Here is a 7,737-nt window from a genome sequence, read left to right on the forward strand (position 1 = left end):
CTTTAGTGGGTTTCTGTTCTTGCAACCAGAAAATCTCAACTACAATTAAAATGGCCTAAAGACTGTTTCTAGATTTGGATTTATGTGTACGTGGCACATTTTCAGAGCTCTGGGACAACCAGACAGTAGTTAGAAGGGCAGGCTCTATCCCCAGACTGCCTGAGTAGAAATTCCAGTTCTGCCACTTACTGCTTATGTGATCTTGCACAATCTTACGTCTCTGTGCTTTGATTTCCTTGTTTTCAAACATGAGGGTAACCATATTTTTCTATATCATAGTTTGTGAGGATTAAACACTTATAAATAGTGCACTTGGTACATAGTATTTAATTACCCAAGGAACATTAGCTGTTATCTTAGCAAGGCCTTGCTTTTATGTATACCTACCCTCCTACACACACTCAAGCACAGAAACATATGTAAGTATGTGCATATGTGCATTATAATAATGCACACATGCCTATAATAATACATAGTTATAATAAAATATTATGTACATATATATGCATATATATTTACACATATATACCTGATTATCTGGCCCAAGTTTGAAGCTATATTCCTGCCCTTTGTTTTTTTGGTTTTTATTTTTTGGTACTGGTGATTAAACTCAGGGCACTTTACTACTGAGCTACATCCCAGCCACCTCACCCCCCTTTTTAATTGATTCTTTTTTAAAAATATTTTTCAGCTGTAGATGGACACAATATCTTTATTTATTTTTATGTGGTGCTGAGGATCGAACCCAGTGACTCACATGTGCAAGGCAGGAGCTCTACCACTGAGCTACAGCCCCAACCCTAATTGGTTCTTTTTAGTTATACATGGAATATATTTTATTCTAATTAGGGCCCCAGTCTTGTGGATGTACATGATAGTGGGATTCACTGTGGGGTGTATTCATATATGTGCATAGGAAAGTTATGTCAGATTCTTTCCATTGTCTTTCCTATTCCTATATCTCCTTCCTTCCCTTCATTCCCCTTTGTCTAATCCTCTGAACTTCTGTTCTGTCCCTCACCCCTTATTGTGGGTTAGCCTCCATATATTAGAGAAAACATTTGCCTTTTAGTTTTTGGGGATTGGCTTATTTCCCTTAGCATGATAGTCTCCAGATCTACTGGCAAATATTCTTCTTTACAGCTGAGTAATATTCCATTATGTATACTTACTACAATTTCTTCATCCATTCATTCATCTGTTGATGGGCATCTAGTTTGGCTTCATAGCATAGCTGTGTCAGTGTAGTATGTTGATTTTAAATCCTTTGGATATATGCCAAGGAGTGGGATAACTAGGTCAAATGGTGGTTCCATTCCTAGTTTTTTGAGGAATTTCCATACTGCTTTCCAGAGTAGTTGTGCTAATTTGCATACCCATCAGCAATATATGAGTGCACCCTTATCTCCACATCCTCACCAACATTTTATGTTACTTGCATTCTTGATAATTGCCATTCTGACTGAAGTGAGATGAAACCTCAATGTAGTTTTAATTTGCTTTTTTCTAATTGCTAGATATGCTGAACATTTGTTCATGTATTTGTTGACCAAGCTCAACTAAAAGTGGATGAAAGACCTAGGTATTAGACCAGAAAAACTACACTTACTAAAAGAAAATGTAGGCCCAACGCTCTAACATGTTGGCTTAGGAACCACCTTCCTTAACAAGACTCCTAAAGTGCAAGAAGTAAAATAAAAAATCAGTAAATGGGATGATATCAAATTAAAAAGCTTCTTCACAGCAAGACCTGAAGAGAGAGCCTACAGAATGAGAGGAATCTGCCACCTGCACCTCAGATAGGGTATTAATTTCCAGGCTAATACAAAGAACTCAGAAAACCTTTTGACTTTTTATCTTGAGACAGTGTCTCAGTAAGTTGCTGAGGGTCTCGCTAAATTGCGAAAGCTGCCCTCAAACTTGGGATCCTCCATCCTGTAGTAATTTGTTCACATTTGTATTGCAGCCTTCATCATGCTGCATTATAACCTACATGGTGTCTGTTTTACTCATTACAAGTGTGCTCCACAATGCAAGTAACTGCCTTCTTTGCTCTTCTATCCCCAGAGCTTTATGTCTGCTACTAGGGATATTCCTGAGCTCACAATAGACTTACATTGTTGGACAGGTAGATGCTAGATGATGCTTCACTGTTAGATTGGCATCCTTTTAGCTTAACACTTGACTTCTGTTAAGTTCACATATCCCTCAGTGACTTAACACTTCATGCTGCTACATTATTTACCTCTTAGAGGGAACACATTTCAGAGTCCTCTCAGAAAGCAAGCTTTGGCAAGAGAATAGGAGAGAGGCTCTGAGAAATCTGGTTGCCTGCAAGGAACAGGCAAGTGAAGACGGTAAGATTCTTGAGCTTCTTACTTTTGATCTGGAATAGTTCTCATGGTAACATTTCTCTACCTGACTCAACGTACATGATCGGCGGTGATTGAAAGATATTATCAAGCAGTGTCTTTTTGCAGCTTGGTTGTAGTTGAGAAGAAAATGAGCAGTCACATTGCTGTTAGTTTGCTAGGGCTGCTGTAAGAGAGTACCACAGACTGGGTGGCTTGAACAACAGACATTTATTTTGTCACAGTTGGAGCGGTTGGAAGTCTGAGATCAAGGTCTCATGGGGGTTGGTTTCTGGTGAGGACTTTCTTCTTGGCTTACAGACAGCTGCCTCACTGTGTCCTCATGTGGCCTTTCCTCTGTGCACACACAGAGGGGGAAGGAGAGGGAAGATAGGAGGCAGAGGAGGGAGAAGGACAGTGAATGTGGTATTTGCTCTTCTTAACAGTACACCAGTCCTGTTGGATTAGGGCCCCTGCCCTTAGGACTTCTTTTAACCTTAATTACTCCTCTAAAGATCCTATCTCCAAATGCAGTCCCATTGGAGGCTAGACTTCAACATATGAATCTTGTGGAGGCAGGGACACAAATCATTCCAACACACATTAATCCTGGTTGGAGGCCCATTTTAATTAAAAGCTTTTGTGAGTGGCTCAAGCTTTCTACCCTGCTAATCAAAATCCAAACTGAGGACTGAGTCTCTATCTGAGGAACAAAAAGCAGTTGCAATGAGATCCACACAGTCTCATCTGTGTGAGCTGGAAATGCAGAAGCCACCATAATGCAGGGCCTTTTGAAAAGTTAAACTATCTAGAATTGGTTCTGGCTTTCCCAGGTGGACTTGGAAGAATCAGAACAGGCAGAGCCCAAGTGTAGGGAAGGCTGCCATCAGGAGGCCGGTCATATTTGAGAAATATCCCAGAGCCACGTCAGGTTCTCGGAAACAGAGCTGTCAGTCAATCTGAGAAACTGCAGGACCAGGGTGTCAAAGGCTTCCTTAGGTCTGGGAAACACAGCAGGTAAATTAAGAGCCAAGTGACACAAGGGCAGAGTGGAGGAGGAACCCACAAAATAAAAGAGATACAAGTGGAATAATAGGAGGCTGGGGTCAGAGGATTGAGGCCAGCTTCAGAATTAATTTTAGGAACACTGAGTTCTGTGAAGGATGGCTTGTCAGAGGTGCTACATTGATTGGGTTCCGATCTTTCAAGTCACTAGAAGATTGTGGGTAGGTGACAAGAAGAGTTTCACAAAATGTCACGCATTATACTCTTCCATGGTATCTCCTGGAGAAACGTCCAAGTTAAGTGATCTTATCTGGGATTAATGTGAACCCTGTTTCAACAAACGGTCTCTTTTATCTTTAAAATTGAATTTTTAAATTTGGATTTGATTCTTTGTGTATAAATTACATTATCTGCTACTTAACCTTATATAATACTAGTGGATTAAAGACTGTAGTTATTATTCTTTGTAATATTTCTTCCTTATTATTTCATTTTCTTTATGAACATTACATTCCCAAAGAACCCTTCTCTGACCCCAGCCTCTGGTGACGCCCTCTCTTGGCAGTCTTTACTTTTCCTTTACAGGTCTTCCTGGAACCTTTGTAATTAAATAGTAATTGCATGATTAATTGTTTAACATCTGTCTTCCTTGCCAAATTATTTTCCCAATAAAAGCAGGAGGTAGGTTCTGATTCCAACACTAGCTCTTACCTAGAGCAATGAATTCTTTTTAAATGAGTTTCATTCACTCATTTGTGCCTGAATTTATTTAGTATTCATAAGCCTTAAGAACAGTGTTACAAACAGGAAAATAAACAAACAAAAAAAAAATAGTGTGATCATTTCTATCTTCAGAGAGTTCACAATTTAGGACAGAACGTTCTTAAACATTTTGGCCAAAAGTTCCCATTAATAATCTGGTGAAAGAGGTAGCCATTTTCCCCAGAAACCACTCATCTGAAATGGACACAAGACTTTGTATTTAACTTGCAAGATTTGCAGATTCCTGGGAATCCATTCAGCGCCTTCCTAAAATTTTCCAGACTCTGAGGTCAAGTTTGCCCCTACATAATGGACTTGAAGACATATATAAGGTCAGGAGAGGGATAAAGGGTAGTGTCAGCATGTCCTCCTACAGGTCAGGAAAGATATCCACTGAAGAGATTGTTGAGCCATGTGTTGGAAGATAAATCTGATTTTGCCAGAAGCGGGGGCATTGGAGATTGAGAAGACTGGATTCGGAAAATTGTGGAAGTGTGAAAGAGCATGTCACTGCAAGCAATGGAAGTACCTTGAACAGCTGAGATTGTGGAACTGGAAGCTGGGTGAGTGTGGGGTGGTGGTCGGAAATGGTTGTAGGAGAGGATACTGGAGTGGTAACTAGATATGGTGGTGGGCCACATTCAATGTTAGCCGTGTTTGATGGGGAATAATTTTTTTTAAGAGACTATTAAAATCAGATTTGTATATTAGAAGGAGCCCTCTGGTGGTGGTGTCGAGGGTTCTGGAGGATAGTGGAGTAGCTGTATGGGTATTCAGACCCCAGGACCTGGACAAACATGGGCAGTGGTGTTTATGGAGAGGGTATAGACTGGAGTGATATTGGGGAAGGAGAATCAGCAGGTCTTTGTGGCTGATTGGATGTGGGGTGTGTGAGAAAGGGTAGGAATAAACTCCAAGGTTGTGTCTTAGGCAACTGAGTGTGCCAGGATGCTGCTGGGTTTAGGTCGCCATGGGCATTTGCTTAGGCATGAATTCCAATTAAAAATAAACAAACAAAAACAACAACGATAAAAACCCAGAAATGCTCAGGGGTCCATTTTTTTTTCCTTTTCATTTCTTTCTTTGTGCTTAAAGTGAAATAAGCTTTTTGTAAGTGATTTAAAAAAAATAGTACATTCCTTACAACTTAGATTACCCAGCAGATTGGATAGAAGAATGTCAACAGGAAAATCAACCTTGCCTTTTAATCACAAAAGTTATTCCCGTGCAGCCACACGGAGCCAACTTTCTAATCTTTCTTCTTGAAATAAGAGCTCAGGCTGTGTTGCGATGCTAGATTGGCCACGTACAATCTGGGTAGGGCAGATTACTCATCACTGCCTAAAGAATTCTGGAAGTCTGCATGCTTGGCAGGAAAGGTGACAGTTCAATTACAGGTCTGCCAAGTTGGATGCACTTAGTATAGTGCACTGTGTAAAGGGGATTCTCAATAAAATCATAGCTGTGAATTTCTTGTAAATAATTATTTTCTATACATTTTGAATCTCAGACATTATACATCTTGACTCAGGATAAAAATATCCATGAAAGGTACAACCCTCTTAATTAGTTGCAGATTCGAACTTCATGTAACAGAATGGTAGGCTTTCAATTAAAAATTTTTTATATCAGTTCTTTTGATACGTAATTTGCATGCGATACAGTTCACACATTTACAGTGTACAATGCTTTCAATTAGTCTTATTTGATTTAGTTTTTTCTAATTTTTGGCAATGAGGTGATTTGTTTTTTAGTTGTAGGTGGACATACTACCTTTACTTTATTTTCACGTGGTGCTGAGGATAGAACCCAGGGCCTCATGCATACTAGGCAAGCACTCTACTCTAAGCCAAAACCTCAGCCCGATATTTGTTTTTTAATCAGAAAAATAAAAGTCTTTTTTAAAATTTTAGAATATCCTGATATAGGGGCTGGGGTTGTGGCTCAGCGGTAGAGCATTTGCCTAGCACATGCGAGGCCCTGGGTTCAATGCTCAGCACCACATAAAAATAAATAAATAAAGGTATTGTGTCCAACTACAACTAAAAAATAAATATTTTTTTTAAAAAAGAAATCATTTAGAATGTCCTGATATATAAGGCATTTTCTCTTCTGATTATTAAAGCCAAGATAAAATGTTGGTTTAAATTAAAGACAGTATAAAATATGGTCAAAATATTGCCACAAAAGTGATATATTTACTGAGAAGATTAAAGGTGGGTCATTCTAATGGCTTTTGTTGATGTCCTGCTAGGTAAGAGAGACCCAGTTTAATTTACAAGCCCTTATTTTGCCATCAGGGACTTAGGGGAAAACTTCCTCTGCCAATAACTGTCCCAGTTAAGGGCTGAGATGTTGTGATGGGTTTATTCTCACCCAGGATAATGGTGATATTGTATAACAGGGAAAAAAATTATACCCTTGGGGTTTAAACTGACTGTTGAAAGAAAAACTCAACCTTTCCATTTACTGTATATACACAGTGAGAAAAGTAAGAAGATTTTGAGAATTCTGAATGTCACCTCATATTATGTGTTAATGATCTTTGTGACAGATGGCACAGATCTAAAAACCATATTGTCTTGTTAAAATATCAATGTGTGAAAAGAATGTAACCCTTTTCCTATGAAACAGACAGAACTGTCCTCAAAGACTGAACTTCTCTACTTTGCCATAAAATGCTGGATGGCAGGATTACAATCTGCATGTAGCTGATACCTATGTTGATGATTTATCTCTAACAGTTTTGCCTTCCAAGATTGCATACAGGTGTAGAGTGGGAGAGGGGTTTAACTGTTTCAGATTTGTTCCATTCTATCCTGATATCATGGCTAGTCTAATGGTTCTAAATGTAGCTTTTATTTTCTTACTTCTGGAATTAAAGGACTACAGAATCTCCAATTTAAAATCTTGCATATGGCTTTAAAGCCTGCTATAACCCAACACCATCTTGCCTTTCCTGTAATCAGGCATACAAAGACTCATTCTTGTGTCTGAAAGTTTGCTTATATTGTTTAACTTATTGTATTTGCTTTATAATAAAGTATATTAGATGCTATAAAAATAGCCTTACAATCTTTTTTGTTTTCCATGAAGAGCATTTTCTACTATCAAGAGTATTGTCCCTTTTAGGGGATCCACAAAGAGGGAATTTTGCTCAGAACTCTCTGCTGCATAACCAAGATGTTAATTTCTTCTAGAAATTGCTATGTGTAATTAATTATATTTCCTTTGTTACTTTGACCACTAGGAAATTCAGAGTCACATGTGCATCTCTCCTCTAGTACTTACTATATTCTCTTTATTTATTTGCAGTGCTGGGTATCACACCCAGGGCTTCACATATGGTAGGAAAGTGCTGTATCATTGAATTACAACTTCAGCCCTAAATAGATTCATCTAGCATGACTTTATTTGTATTAAATTTTTCTACTGACCTCATTTTATTGTCTTTACTTGGGGAAGAAGGAGCAGTGCCTTTTTATAATAACTTATTCTTTTGTTCTTGCAAACCATTTCAAATCCTTTTTAGAATAAAAAAAAAAAAGCTTTTTAAAAATGCTCAACTTGCTTAGTCTTTTTACTCTTTTCCAACCTCATCCAGCCCTCAAATCCAGCT

The sequence above is a fragment of the Urocitellus parryii genome, chromosome 14, assembly GCF_045843805.1.
Source record: "Urocitellus parryii isolate mUroPar1 chromosome 14, mUroPar1.hap1, whole genome shotgun sequence".
In the NCBI taxonomy this organism is placed as follows: Eukaryota; Metazoa; Chordata; class Mammalia; order Rodentia; family Sciuridae; genus Urocitellus; species Urocitellus parryii.